Source organism: Molossus molossus, unplaced genomic scaffold, assembly GCF_014108415.1.
Source record: "Molossus molossus isolate mMolMol1 unplaced genomic scaffold, mMolMol1.p scaffold_m16_p_1, whole genome shotgun sequence".
NCBI classification, from domain to species: domain Eukaryota; kingdom Metazoa; phylum Chordata; class Mammalia; order Chiroptera; family Molossidae; genus Molossus; species Molossus molossus.
This window is the reverse complement of record NW_023425344.1, coordinates 129820138-129835937: the sequence shown is the minus strand read 5'-3', so window position 1 is coordinate 129835937 and position 15800 is coordinate 129820138. Positions and strand designations below refer to the sequence as shown.

The following is a 15800-nucleotide window of genomic DNA, read 5'->3' as shown; positions in this document are numbered from 1 at the left end:
AAAGCAAAAGTCCGTGAAAATATAACATATTTCTACAGATGTTACTTTCAGTGGCAAACGTCATTGGCTTCCAAAGAACTGACACTAAAGGAATTTTCAATCAAAACACAAGTGCTGTGGTTTTTAATAAAAATAGAGCCATGAGCCTGACCGGTGTGACTCAGTGGACTGAGCATTATCCCATGTACTGAGAGATACCAGTACGATTCCTGGCCAAGTTGTGGGCTCACTCCCCTGTGGCGGTTTCTCTCTCACATCAATGTTTCTATCTCTCTCTCCCTTCTTCTCTTTTTAAAATGTCAATAAAGACATTAAAAAATATATGGAGAGCTATGATAATTCCATAGAGATCCTGAATCCTTATGTATTTGCAATAGGACTTTATGCTGTGACACTAGTACAAAACACATCAACTCTAATGCATAGATTCTGACACATTATGACAATAGGATATTCAAGATAGCCTTTTTCTATCAGAAAATGCTGAGTTTTCCAGTGCAGTATTAGGCTGGTCATTGCTGATCTAGTGAAATTCTACAACCTCCATGTTGAGCAGTATTGTAGAATTCACAAATATTACACTTCATGCCTAATACATAAAACTGGACTGTAGATCTTCCACAGCAATCACTGAAGAGAATATCTACAGTCATGTTCTGATATTCAGATGGCACAGGCGTCTGTGCTACCTCATCATCCAGCTGTCTCTAGTTCCTCGTCTTATCTAAAGCAGAGTGCATACAAAATGACATCTGTAGCCTTCTTTCAACATTTTGTCCTAACACGTTCTATGTAAAAGATGTCCACATGGCCAGACATGAGCAACAACATGAGATGTGTGGATGTTCTCCAAATATGTTGGACAGTTCAGTCAGGAAACATTTTCAAGTCCCCTGTTCCTTCCTTGGAGATTCATAGGTAGGCATAAGTTACATTTCAAACAGTGGAAAAAAATTTTCTGTGGGATCAACCTTACAAATTCTACAGTTTTCCCAATAATACTGCTTCTTGCCTTTGTCAAACAGATGGCATAGACTGCGATAATATTCTCCAGACAATGTGCTACATTCTTCCCAAGTCTGTTGGGCATTTTGAATTTTTTCATAGTTTATGCACTACACTTCCTTTACTTTAAAGCAATCTAGCTGGTGCTCTTCCTTGTTATCGTGACACAACCAGCGAGTATACCACTTGTCATAGCAAGGTGCCTTCAGGACACATCCTTTGTCAAAATGCTCGCAGTCCTGCCACCCTTGCTCGGGCCTCAGGTGCCATCTTCCCGCACCAAGGCCGCTATCTCCTCTACCTCTTTTCACCTATTTTAAATTTATTTTTTAATATTTTTTATTTTTAATGATTTTATTTATTTATTTATTTTTTAAGAGAGAGAGGAAGAAATAGAAACATCGATGAGAAAGAACATTGATTGGCTGCCTTCTGCATGTCCCCCACTGGGGATTTGGCCCACAAGCTGGGCATGTGTCCTGACTGGGAATCAAACTGGTGACCTTTTGGTGCCTGGGTCAATGCTGAACCACTGAGCCACACCGGCCGGGCTCTTTTCACCTTTGTTAAAGTGTCATTCAAGTTTCTAGTTTCTGAATTTAGAGAATGTCTATTTCTATAATGTGTCTGGATATCAAGGGCACACACACTGAAAATATTAAAGGAGAGTAACTAAGAAGTGAAGAGTATGGAGCTGAGAATATCACTGAACTAATGTTAATGAAATATCTTCTTTTTATTTTGTCCTTACCAACACAGACAATAAACAGTGGTTCCAAGCCCCAGGCCTAGAGGTGAGGGGAGGAACTCAATCAGACATCTGTTTCAGGAAGTTTATCAGCAAACAGGAAGGTTATTTTAATAAAATTTATAGACATCAAATACTTTGTTTTTCCAGGTGTGTAGATGAACTTGATAGAGCTATACAGCTTTCTTGCTCAGTCTCCATTGTTATCTAGGATATAATATGTGTTCCTGAATGTAGTTTTGTCTGTGACTCTAACAAGAATACAATTTATGACCTTGACCTGGGCACAAGGGGCTAGAGCTGTACTGTCCAATACTGAAATCACTAACCACATATGGTTATTTACACTTCAATGAAATAAAATGAACACTTTAGTTTCCAATAGCCACATTTCAAGTGTTCCAGTCACATGTGATTAGTAGTTAGTAGTGTTGTGGCAAGATAGTAAGAAGCTAGGAAAATTCCTGGGCAAGTGGAATAGGGAAACTGAGACAAGAATATTAAACAAGGCCAAAGAGTTTGGGCAGCTTGCAGCCAGCTTGTGAATCACATGACCTTATCTTCCCCAAGCAAGGATGCTTGAGAACAAATGTTTTATACCTCCCCTCCCTAACCAGAAAATACATAGCTTAAATCACCCTGGCCTGGGAAATAGAGAACAAAGACCCAGTTAATGCCATTTGTGGCAGCTAAACCCAAGGACAGATGAAGTTGGGAAACAAATGGCAAAAACCCCATTAAAGCCAGACAGACCCAAGACAAAAGTAAAACAGTAAAAACAGATCAAAGAAGATCTAAAACCCTCCTATGCATCAGCATACTAAAAATGCACCTGGAAAGCTCATGAATATTCTGCTGAAACCCTCTTCTAAGATTCTTGCCCACAGGAAAATAAAATAAAATTAAAAAACCTTAAGACAAAGATTCAGTGTGGGCTCACTCTAAACATGCCCATGCTCCATCCAGGGCAAGAACTTTTTATTCCTTTCTAAAGTCAAAGGGTCCCCATAAAACTTGCAACCAGGGGAGCAGCAGGCAGTGTCTGTTTGTCCCAGGCTTACCTCCTGAGCCTGTCTCCAAGGCCCCCTTTAGTTCTTTGACTTCCCAGTGAGTTAAAAGCAGTCCCGCCTTGGTTCCCTTCTTTCCTATAATGTTTCTAGGGAGCCAAAGTAGAGCACTGCCTAGGCTCTCTCCTGTTGTTTCTTCTATCCTAAGCTCTTCCACTGTTTCACTGTCCCCACCTTTAATGAACATACTCTCAAAATCCCCTGGACTGATATTGTGAAATCTTTCCTGCACTAACTCAAGAACCCACATACAACAGGCCCACCTGAGGCAGATCTGCTCTGGGCCAGTCCCTGTCTGGTAACAGTGTTACCAAATTAAAGGGGTCTGTTTGCCTGTGTACATCAGAGACACAAATAGGAGTTTGCAGCAAGGAAAGTAAGGGTTTATTTTTAAGAACTGGCCTACACCTGAAGACAGGTGAGCTAATGCTCAATGACCTGGCTTCCTGATCATTTTCAGGGGATGAATTATATAGGGGAAAATCATTAATCATGGTGACTAAGGGTAGGGGGTAGTTGATCAGTGTATCTGGTCCTGATATCAGCCAAGGCATTTCTTCATCTGGTGTTGCCACTTTTCTGGATCTGGAGCTGAACCACAATTGAGGCCTAGATGTTATCTCTACTTTGACTAAGGCACTATCTCTGGAGTCAACAGACCCAAGGCTTTGTTCCTAAGATTATTTGATGCTGATCAGAACCTCAGTGTCCTGAGGGCTTAATGATAAAGGGAGTGGCCCTGCAAGGGAGGAGGCAGGGGAGCCAGGGTTCTAGGATGAGGCTAGTTTGAATCAAAAGGAAAGAAGGGAGAAAAGATCATATTAAATAAATGAAAAAAGATCATATTAAATAAATGAAATTTTGCCCTGGCTGGTATGGCTCAGTTAGTTGAGTGTTGTTCTGTGTACCATAAGGTTGATGGTTTGATTCCCAGTAGGGCACATGCCCAGGTTGTGGGCTCTATTTCTTTTGGCAGGGATGAGTGTCAGGAGGCAGCTGATCAATGTTTCCCTTTCACACCAATGTTTCTCTCTAAAAATCAATAAAAACATATTTAAAAAAAAAATAAATGAAGTTTCTATGTGGTTACAGTGGCTGTTGTATTTGACAGTGCAAATATATACAGAAGATTTCCATCATCACCTGAGATTCTATTGGACTGTGCTAACAAGATCCTTGGAATCCAAAGCTTGTGAACCTTCAGCAGTGGCATCACTTGGGAGCTTGTTAGAAATGCAGACTCACAGTTACCCCTAGATCCACTGAGTTATATCTACATTTTACTGTTCAAGTTTGAGACATAGAATTAAACCATGGAGGAAACACCCTCCCCCCACCCCCAGACTTAAGAGAACTGTATGAGGTGCAGAGTCATTTCCTGTAGGAATATGTCTTTATCAGGGCTTGTTAAAACTAAGGAAAACATCCCTGACTGGTTTTGCTCAGCGGTTAGAGCCTCGGCTCGAGGACCAAAGAGTTGTAGGTTTGATTCTTGGTCAAGGATATGTACCTCAGTTTCAGGTTTAATCTTCAGCCCCAGTCTGGGACAAGAGCGAGGCAACCAGTGAGTGTGCCTCTCTCACATCAATATTTTTTTCTCTCTCCCTCCCTCCTTCCCACTCCACCTAAAAGAGAAATTGATGGAAAAATATCCTCAGGTGAGGATTTAAAAGGAAAAAAAAAAAACTAAGAAAAATATAAGGTTACTTCCAGTCATAATTTAACAGTCAATGTCTATACTATTACTAGTGTTGATTCATACCTTTTCCTTCACCCCCTCAAAAATAGCTAAACATTTTTTAAGCACTTACTCTCAGTCATGCATTTTTCTAGGTTCTTCTGTGTTTTGATATAATAATTCTCAAAAACACCCCAATATGTAGCTTCTGTTATTAACCTTATTTTACAAACAAGTATTCTTCAATTCAAAGGATGGAAGTAAGCTGTAGTCACCATGAACAAGCTGAGATGCCACCCAGCAGAGTGCATACAACAGGATTTCTCCTGACAGTTGACAGTTCCTAGAGAACTACAACTTTGGGAGGTTTCTCACCAGGTGCACTGAACTCCAAAGCCAATAGTGTGGACAGAATTACTTGTCTGTCATTTGCTTTTCTGGTTTCACTTTCCTCCCCAAAAGGGTGCACAGTTCAGATTTGCTGTGACCTACTGTGAGAAGATGGCTTAGCAGAGCACCATGTTTCCTTCCTATTTGTGTAGTTTAACTCATTCTATTACTCAGATCTTTTTTCCCAAATCTCCAGGAAGTGCCCAAGAAAGAGGGAGCTGCAGTTAAAACCCATGCCCAAATCCTAATGCAACCCTGCCCACTAGGGAGTGCAGCCCCACCTAGAACATCACAAAAGAATCAACTGTTCCTGCCCAACTAAGTGGCTCAGGGCAAGTCATCACTTTCCCTGCCTGGTTCCTCTAATTCCTTACAAAGTGCTTCTGCTCCAAAACACTTAGGCCAGCCTGTTAAGGCTGGAGAGCCAATGATTTCAGTGTCTCCTTTGAATCTCATAAATTAACAATGATGGCACTTAAAGTCCTAAAGTGCCCACTAACTGACTTAAAATTAACTCTGTTGACCTTTGCCAAACACCAAAATACCCACATTCATTAAGCTCAATGAGAGGACTGAGGACTTGCCAGGGCCTTGCCTCTTTGATGGCCTAAAGAGGCACATGAGTGTCAACATCAGCCTTGTTTAGTTATGTAAAGTGTCAAATTTTGTGACACAATATTCAGAACCAACACGAAACACCACCAAGGACACCTTTTAGTTCTTCCTCTTCTATACTCTGCTTCTTTTAAGTAGTAAATGCTAAATTCTGAAATGACCGAAATTGTGTCTTTGTACCCACATGGTTGTCCAACAGAGGGCTCTGCATGCAGTAGGTGCTCAATAGATATTTATTTGGAGGAAAAATGCAAATCAATGGGGATCCTGACTATTGTTATTTCTACTGTACTTAATAGCCAATAGACCAACATGACATTTTGTAGCTCTCTAGGATTCTTCTCCAATAAACCTATTTGATAACTGGGAAAGCGGATGTTGAGTGAGGTTATGATATGACTATCACCAAACCTGGCAGGATAAAATTCTGTCTTCCTTGTTTATACCTTGAAGTTCTGTCTTCTAGTATAGGGGTGGGGAACATCTGGCCCTTGGGCTGTATAAGGCCCAAGAAATCATTTGGTCTGTTCTTGCCAAGGCAACCATAGATGGGATTTAAAATTCAATAAATCTAGAAGCTTTTTTCATAGTAACACAAATTAACATTAAGTGAATCATAATAATAACGTAAATTTTGAGGGGCAAGCAAGGACTGTCCATTGAGGAATAGACAGGACACATGAGTACATGACAGGACAGACATGTATTCTTCTCAATGGCTGCCTACAGCCCATCTGCCTGTTTTATGGTGACTCAGAGGACAGTCATTGCCAGGCAGGCTGAGAGAGTACATGATGCAAAAGTGTAAACACACTGTGGTGAAACTACGGTGATTTGGTAATGATGAGAAAGATGCAATAAGATGATTCCTCAAGATATTGATGACCTGGACTCTGATGAATGACAATGATATTGTCGACACAGATGATAACTCCAATGCAACCTTTACCCACAGGTCCATGATCAACAATCCTTGCAAAAATTGAATCTCAGATGAAGATTAAGGAAATTACAGCACACAGAAAAGACCTCAAGAGTCCATAATATAAATATTGGATGTGTTCCAAATCCAAGATGCAGGATTACAGCAGAGATCAAAGCAAAATAATCGTGTTGTTGGCAACACACACACTGGATAGTTATTAAAACTTAAGTGGTGCAATATCCTACAAATGGCTACTACAAAGAAAAGTTGATGCAGAGTGTTAATCTTTCCAAGAGAAATGGACAAATGATTATTTTTTGTTAAACTCAAAGGCAAACCTGTGTGCCTAGTTTGTGGCAATGCATTAGCAGTAATGAAAAAAGCCAATCTGGAGCATCACTACAGCTCAAAACAAGATAAACTCATTGAATTGGACCAAATGCATATGGATAAAATCAATGCTCTTCAGCGGAGTTTGGAATCACAACAAGCTGCTTTCACTAGGCCTAATTGTGACAGAGACAACATTATTCAGAGCTAATTGCAAAGAAGCTGAGACCTCATGTAGAGGGAGAGTTTGTGAAAGAGTGTGTGGTGGCTGCTGCAAAGTCATCAGCACCAGCCAAAGTAAAATTGTTTCAGAGTGTTAGTTTGTCTCAGAGAACCATCTCAGATTGGATTACTAATTTAGCACAAAATTTTGAAAAAACACTGAAGGATTCTTGAGGAGATTTTCAATTTTTCTCCCTGGCTTGTGATGAGACAACAGACATAACAAATACTGCCCAACTGACCATTTTTGTTTGTGGGGTAACTGCAGAGTTTGACACGTGAGAGGAACAGCTGTCACTGGAAGCCATGTCTGGCACTACCAGAGGTGAGGACTTGTTTGAGAGATTTGCTTTATCAATAAAAAAAACTTGAGCTAATATTTGAAAAGTTAAGTGGCCTTACTACAGATGGAACTCCAGCCATGGTTGGCTCACAAAAAAGCGTTTACTGCATTTGTCAAAGAAGAACTGAATTGTCTCAGTCTTGATCCAAGTGATTTAGGTATATGCCACTGCATCATACACCAAGAAAGTTTCTGTGCATATTCATTGTGGCTCAACAATGTGATGTCAACAGTAGTGTCATGCATAAATTTTGTCAAAAGCAGAGGGTTTAATAGCTACCAGTTTCAGGAGTTACTGAATGACCTTGATTCTGAGTACAGTGAGTTGTTTATCACTGTGAAGTGCAGCGGCTGAGTCATGGGAACATGCTCCTGAGGTTTTACAAACTGCAGGATGAAGTCAAGCAGTTCATGGAGATGAAGGGAAAACCTCTGAGGAAACTCAGTAATAGCAAGTGGCTGTGTAATTTAGCATTCATGGCAAACGTTACCAAGTATCTCTCAGAGGTGAAGTCAAGCTGCAGATCCCCAACCAGCTTTTCAACTCCCTGCTTTCAAATGTGAAATCATTTGAAGCTAAATTAAGGCTGTGGAAAGTGCAACTCGGAAGGAATAACATGGTGCATCTTCCCACTCTCAAAGGACAAAAGCCTTCTACAACACTTGAATATACTAGCGAATGTGTGAAAATAATTGAGGCATTTAATTAAAGATTCAAGGATGTGAAAAGTAAACAAATGTGATTGAACATCTTGGCTACACTGTTCGATGTGGAATCAGCTGATGTGCCTGATAACCTAGAAGAGGAAATCATTCAGCTGCAAAGCAATGATGAGCTAAAAGGTAGGTACAACCTCCCACTGCTTGAGTTCTATAAACGTTACATAAACAGTGATGATTTTCCCACTTTGAAAAGAGGTGCATTGAAATATTCATCTGTGTTTAGAACAACTTACTGCTTTGAGCAGTTCTTTTCAAATCTTACCATGGAAAATAATCAACTGCGCTCCAGACTGACCTACGCAAACCTGGAAAAGCAGTTTCGAATAGCAACATCATCAAAATCAGCAAACATCACACGCCTCACCAAAGGGAAGCAGTTCCAGCCATCACAGTAGGGGTGAGTTAAACGTTTGACTAAATATAGCATGCTAATTTTTAAGTTGATAATTTTGTATGACCCTCGAATGATGTTATAAATATCCAATGGCCCTTGGCAGACAAAAGATTCCCCACCCCTGTTCTAGGAGGAACCAAGATCTAAGAGGAAAAAGAAAGTCATAACCAGTCACTGGGTTCATCTAAGAGTGATCTAGGACAAGAAAATTGGATTTTCTCTGTAGTAGCAGAATGCTTCAGGGTGAGACAGAATATGTGGCAAAATTGCTATAACCAGTAAAGGCTACAACCATCACAGAGACAGTAAGACCAACTCCCAATTGATTTATGGTTTAGAACCAGCAGACCAATTTGATCCAACATTGCAACCAAGTTCACCTTATGGTAATTCCTAGCTTCATCACACACCCACTGTAATACATTAGCGTACTAAAGGACACACCCTGTGCTGCCATGATTGGAAACAGAGAGCCCATAGAAGGACACTATGTGGCCGATGAAGCTCTTCCAAGATGTCTCCACCCCTTTACTGGAAAAATTCTGAATATTTTCCCCCCTTATTGAAGGTCTTAGCCCTCCATTAAATGAGCCTCATTAAAAGAACTAAATCCCATTATGGAGAGGCTGCTCTGCCTATGGATTAGCCTCTCTGTCCCACTCCTTCACTAATAAACTCACTTTCACTTTAAACTCTGTGCTGGTTCATCATAGAATTCTTTACTGCATGAAGGTAAGAAACCACAGTGGTCATGGACCAGCAGGTCCCCAGGCCCCTGGAACACCTACATCAAGGGGCAGATGCAAAGCAAAGGGGCTGGACCTCTGGGTCTGTATGGACTGTTTTTCATGAGGAACCTGGGAGGAAAGAAAGACTGGCAAGTGGGGGTGGAAGAAACACATGAGAATAAGAAGCTGCCTTTCAGAGGGTGGGGCTCCATGGCATTCATCTCCGTCTGGACAGAGCTCTAAGACACCAGCAATGGGATCTTGACAAGAGCACTTATCTTAAATATTTGCCAACAACTTCACACTCATATTCACTGAAAGGAAATATTTTAGGGAGGAGACGATTACATCATGCTCACTTTTGCTCTCCTCCTGCTCTGAGTGCTGTGCCCTTTATTGTTACCCAACATTCTGTAAACACCCACATTTGGCTTATTCCTTCAAGCCAGTGAGATGGAATAAATGGATTCCTTTATGTCCAAATAGGACTCTGATCGTTAAATAGTCTCATTAAAGAACCAGTGTTTTTTGAGAGTCATTGTGTTTAATGGGTCATTATGTAAAGACAGACTTTCTAAAACCATCCTGGAGAAGGCCATCTGCACCCTGTCTTGAGAATCTGTGTCATCAGTACAGGCTCAGCAGAAATGACTGTGAATGATGCCTTTGCATGATGTCTTATAGATGTCTTGGAATTTTTATTTATTAAAAGTAAAAAGAGTGCAAAACGTGATGATATTAACAGTAACCATCATACGTAGCACTTTGCTTTATGACAGCATTCCTCTCCTTTAACCCCAGGAAGAATCATTCCCATCCTCTGGGTTATTACAGAATTTATCTCTAGCTGGGATGAAGGAGAGAGAGTACTGAATTTCTTTTTCTTTTCTTTTAAAAAAAAATTCATCTCAGAGAGAGGAAGGGAGAGAGAGAGAAAGAGAGAGAGAGAAATATCAATTGGTTGCCTCCCACCTGAACCCCAAATGGGGATAGAACCTTCAACCTGGGTATGTGCCCTGATAGGGAAACAAACTGACACCTTCTGGTGTACGAGGTGATGCTCCCACCAACTGAGCCACTCGGCGAAGGCGAGAGAACACTGAATTTAAATTAGAAGTCCCAAGTTTGAATCCTACCTATTACTTACTAGTTGTGAGGACTTGAGCAAAATATTTTATTCTCTGAGCCTTGGTTTATTTATCTGTAAAGATAATAATAAAATTTACCCCAAAGAATCATTGTGAAGATTTTATGAGCTTTCAACAAATATTTGATGAGAAAATTAATTATACTGTGTCATAATTAATAAGTCACATGCCTCAACTGGAATGTAACCTTCCTGCCAGTGATGGAACAGGTCTTACTTATCTTTGCATCATTGGCACCTAACAAGTGCCCAGCCATTATAAGGACTGAATAAATGTTATTAAATAGATGAATGAATGAGCCATGTAATTCATGTCACTACTAAGGCAACTAGGTTGTTCAGTGTTGTCAAAAGCTCTGCTGAGCTAAAGAGAGATGGACTATAACTGCAGAAGCAGCTCAAAATGGTCCTATACTTTTTAATGAGATACTGTGTTGTTTTTTAGAGCCACCAGGATAAAACTCTAAGTCATGCAGCCAAAGCATGCGCAGAAGAGAGAAACTTGACTTCCAGCTGCACCCAGAACCAAAGTCTCCCTTAACCCCCAAGGAACCAAAGGACAAACACATAACCAGAACTTGAATACCAGAACCCTTTCAGAAGCAGGGGATTTCTTGTCCCAGAAGGTCCTGTGTTGACGCCCTTTACAATAAATGGCCAAGCTCCAAGGTCCTAGAATATTTGAGAAAGGATAAAAGAACATGCAATGTGGCAAAGACAGTCTTTTCAATAAATGGTGTTGGGAAAATTGGACAGATACATACAAAATATTGACACTAGACCACCAACTTACACCATACACAAAAATAAGCTCAAAATAGATGAAAGACTTAAATGTAAGTTGCAAGCCCTAGCTGGGTAGCATAGTTGGTTAGGGTGTTGTCCCAATAAGCCAAGCTTAAGAGTTTGATCCCTAGTCAAGACACATACAAGAATCAACCAATGGATACATAAACAAGTGGAATAACAAATTGGTGTTTCTTTCTCTCTCTCTCTCCCCCTTCCTCTCTCTCTCTCTTTTTCAAATCAATAAATAAAAATTAACAAAAAAAATTGACCAATGAATGCATAAATAAGTGGAACAACAAATCAATGTTTCTCTCTTTCTTTCCCTTTCTCTCTTAAATCAATAAATAAAAAATTTTTAAATGTAGGTAATGAAACAATAAAAATTCAAGAAGCAAACATAGATAGTAAAATTTCAGACATCTCTCATAGCAATATTTTTGCTGATATATCTTCTCAGGCAAGGGAAACAAAGGAAAATATAAATGGGACTACATCAAACTAAAAGGCTTTGCATAGAAAAAAAGCCATCAGAAGAAAACACACTGGGACTTCCGGTCAAGATGGTGGCGTAGGTAAACGCGGTATCGCGTCCTCCCACAACCACATCAAAGTTACAACTAAACTACAGAACAACCATCATTCAAAACCGCCTGAAATCAAGCTGAATGGAAGTCGTACAACTACGGAACTAAGGGGAAAAAAAAGCAGCTACATCCAGACCGGTAGGAGGGGCGGCGGCGCGAGGGGGGGCGGCGGCGCAGCGGCGAGAAGGGCTGGTCCCACACCCAAGCGTGGTGGATAAAAATCAGGAGGATCCCGCGGCTGGGAAGGTCCTTCCTGAGGACTGAGGGGTCCCCATCCCACACCAGGTGTCCCGTTCAGGGTTCCAGTGCCAGGAAGAGAAGTCCCCATAACTTCTGGCTGGAAAAACCAGCGGAAACTGAGGCTCAGGGAAGCTGACCTGGCTGGAGCCCCAGGCAGCTCCTTAAAGGGCCCGCGCACGGACTTATCGGACTCTCTCCCTCTAAGCTCGGAGGGGAGGCAGCTCGAGGGGCACCAGAGACACACAGGGAAGAACTGAGCTGTTTGGCACTGGAGTGAGAGCTGGAGAGGGGGCTTCCTCGGGGACAAATGTGCTGTCAGAGGCCTTTGTTCCTTTGGTGAGCCCTTCCCTGGGGCGGCAGACAGAAGCCATATCTGGGACTCCAGCAACCTGGCTCACGCTGGTAGCCCCGCCCTGCTGACTCCCTGAGGCCCCGCCCTGCCCCACACAACTTTCAAGCTGTTGCCACTTGCTTAACCATAGGATTGGCCGGTCTTGGATCCTGCTTCAGGTTTTTCCTAAATTCTTTCAAACGAGCAGCACCGGGTCTCAGCGAGCCCCATACCTCTCATTAAGTAATACACAGAAACAAACACAGGGAGGCAGCCAAAATGAGGATACAAAGAAACAGGTCCCAAATGAAAGAACAGAACAAAACCCCAATAAAAGAACTAAGCGAAAGGGAGATAAGCAACCTAACAGATACTGAGTTCAAAATACTGCTTATAAGGATGCTCAGTGAACTTAGTGAGAACCTCAGTGAACTTAGGGAGGGCCTCAAGAGCATAAAAAAGGATCAGTTAGAAATCATGGATACACAGTTAGAATTAAAGGAGGCATTAACTGAAATAAAGAATAATTTACACAGCTTCAATAATAGAGTATGTAGATCCAAGGAGCAAACCATCGATTTGGAATATAAGGAAGCAAAAAATCCCCAATCAGAAGAGCAAAAAGAAAAAAGAATCCAAAAAAATGAGGATAGAGTAAGGAGCCTCTGGGATAACTTCAAGCGTGCCAACATTCGCATCTTGGGAGTGCCCGAAGGAGAAGAGAGAGAACAAGAAATCGAAAACCTGTTTGAAACAATAATGGCAGAAAACTTTCCTAACTTGGTGAAGGAAACAGACATACAAGTCCAGGAAGCACAGAGAGTCCCAAACAAGATGAACCCCAAGAGGCCCACACCAAGACACATCATCATCAAAATGCAAAAGGTTCAAGACAAAGAGAGAATATTAAAAGCAAGAGAAAGGCAGCTAGTTACCTACAAGGGAGTACCCATTAGGCTGTCAGCTGATTTCTCAAAAGAAACTTTGCAGGCCAGAAGGGAGTGGCAAGAAATATTCAGAGTGATGAAAACCAAGAACCTATAACCAAAATTACTCTATCCTGCAAAGCTGTCATTTAGAATCGATGGACATACAAAAACTTTCCCAGACAAGAAAAAGTTAAAGGAGTTCATCACCACCAAACCGTTATTATATGAAATGATGAAGGGTCTTTTTGAAGAAAAAGATAAAATGTATGAACAAACAAAATGGCAATGAATACATATCTATCAACAATGGAATCTACAAACAAAATGAACAGGAAGAACAGAAACATTCTCATAGATACAGAGAACATTTTATTGGTTGCCAGTTGGGAAGGGGGTTGGGGGAATGGGTGAAAAAGGTGAAGGGATTAAGAAGCACAAACTCATTGCTAGACTGACAAACCTCAAAGGGAAAGGGGTTGGGGGTGGGTGGGAAGAAATAAACCAAAGAACTTATATGCATAACCAATGGACACAGACAATAGTGTGGGAAAAGGTGGGAGGGGGGCAGGAGTGGGGAGGAGGAGGTCAATGGGGGAAAAATGTGGAACATCTGTAATACATTTTACATCCAACAATAAAGATTTGGAATAAATAAATAAATAAATAAAATCAAGGAAAAAAAAAAAAAGAAAAGAAAACACACTGAATGGGAGAACATATTTGCCAATGATACATCTTATAAGGGTTAATTTCTAAAATATATAAAGAATTTATATAACAACACCAAGAAGACAAACAACCCAATTAAAAATTGGGCAAAGGACTTGACTAGACACTTCTCCAAAGAAGAGATGTCTACAGATGGCAAACAGACAAATGAAAAAACTACTCAGTGTCACTAATCATAAGAGAGGTGTAAATAAAACTACAATGAGATTATCATTTTACACCTGCCAGAATGACTACCATCAATAAATCAACAAACAACAGGTGCTGGCAAGGATGTGGAGAAAAGGTATCCTCATGTATTGTTGGTGGGAATGCAGACTGGTGAAGCCACTGTGGAAAGCAGTATGAAATTTCCTCAAAAAATGAAAATGAAACTACCTTTTGATCCAGCGATTCCACTTCTGGGGATACATCTGAAGAAATCTGAAACACTAATTCAAAAGAATATATGCACCCCTATGTTCATTGCCGTGTTATTTACAATAACCAAGATTTGGAGTCAGCCCAATTGTCCATCAGTAAGTAGATGCATGGATAAAAAAGCTCTGGCACCTTTACACAGTGGAATACTACTCAGCCATAAAAAAGGAAATCTTATGTTTTGCAACAGCATGGATGGACATGGAGATTATTATGCTAAGTGAAATAAGCCAGTCAGAGAAAGACAAATACCATATGATCTCACTTATATGTGGAATCTAATGAACAAAATAAACTGATGAACAGAATAGAAACAGAGGCATGAATACACAGAACAGACTGACAGCTGTCAGAGGGGAGAGAACTGGATGAAAGAAAGTGAAGGGATTAAGCAAAAACACATACACACACATACACATACATATAATACACAGATACAGTCAACAGTGTGATGATAGCCAGAAGGAAAGGGGAGTGATGGGAAAGGTGGAGGTAGGCAAAAGGGGGGAAATGGGGATGGAATAGACTTTGCTTGGTGCAGTGTGCATATGATGTTTTATTGAGTTGTAGACTTGAAATCTGTATGGTTTTGCAAACCAATGTCACCTCTATAAATTCAATAAAAAAATAAAGAATAAAAAACTTGCCCTGTCAGCATTTCTGCATAGCTGTCCCCCCTAAACCCTTAAAATCCATGCTGAACCCTGAATCTGGGAGATCAGGCTTTTGGGCAAGAACCTCCCCATTCTCCTGGGTGGTGCCATTTATAAGAAAATAGCCAATATTTCTCCTATGTAATTCTCAGTGTGTAGTGTCTGGCTTTGGTAGCAACAGGTGAACAAACTCTTTCTGTTCTGCAACAGACTGACAGGTGTCAGAGTAACCAATTAAGACAACAAACCAAAATGAAAGTAACAGTCAAGTCTTTAATCACTTACTGCCATAGTGTAAGCAAGAGGCTAGATCAGAGAACAAGATGAGCTTTCTGTTCCATTTTCCCCAAGGAACAGCATCAGCAATTGTCAGGTGGATCTGCACAGACTGGCGAATCATTTCACCACTGAGGGAGCCCTGAGCAAAAGGCTACTGCAGTTTTTTTTCCTTTATTGATTTTAAAGAGAGAGGACAGGAGAGGGAGGGAGAGATAGAAACATCTATGAGAGAGAACATAGATTGGCTGCCTCCTGCATGCCTCCCACTGGGTTTTGGCCCACAACCTGGGCATGTGTCCTGACCAGAAATTGAACCAGCGACCTCTTGGTGCATGGGTCAATGCTCAACCCCCCAATCCATACCAGCCAGGCAAGGCTGCTGCAGTTTTATGGACCCAGGGCCAGCATAGGGGTGGGGAAACAGAGGGCAAGACAGCTTGGAGTTGACAAGTACTAAATGGTAAGTCAGCTTAGAGAAAAAGTGTCTTCAAGATTCTTCCATCTCCCCTCCATAAGGAGGTCTTGGCGGAG

General features: G+C 41.0%; 1 pseudogene; it reads right to left on the bottom strand.

Moving 5' to 3' along the window:
- Positions 1-468: 468 nt before the first annotated feature.
- Positions 469-15390, bottom strand: LOC118638881 (annotated as a pseudogene).
- Positions 15391-15800: the final 410 nt, after the last annotated feature.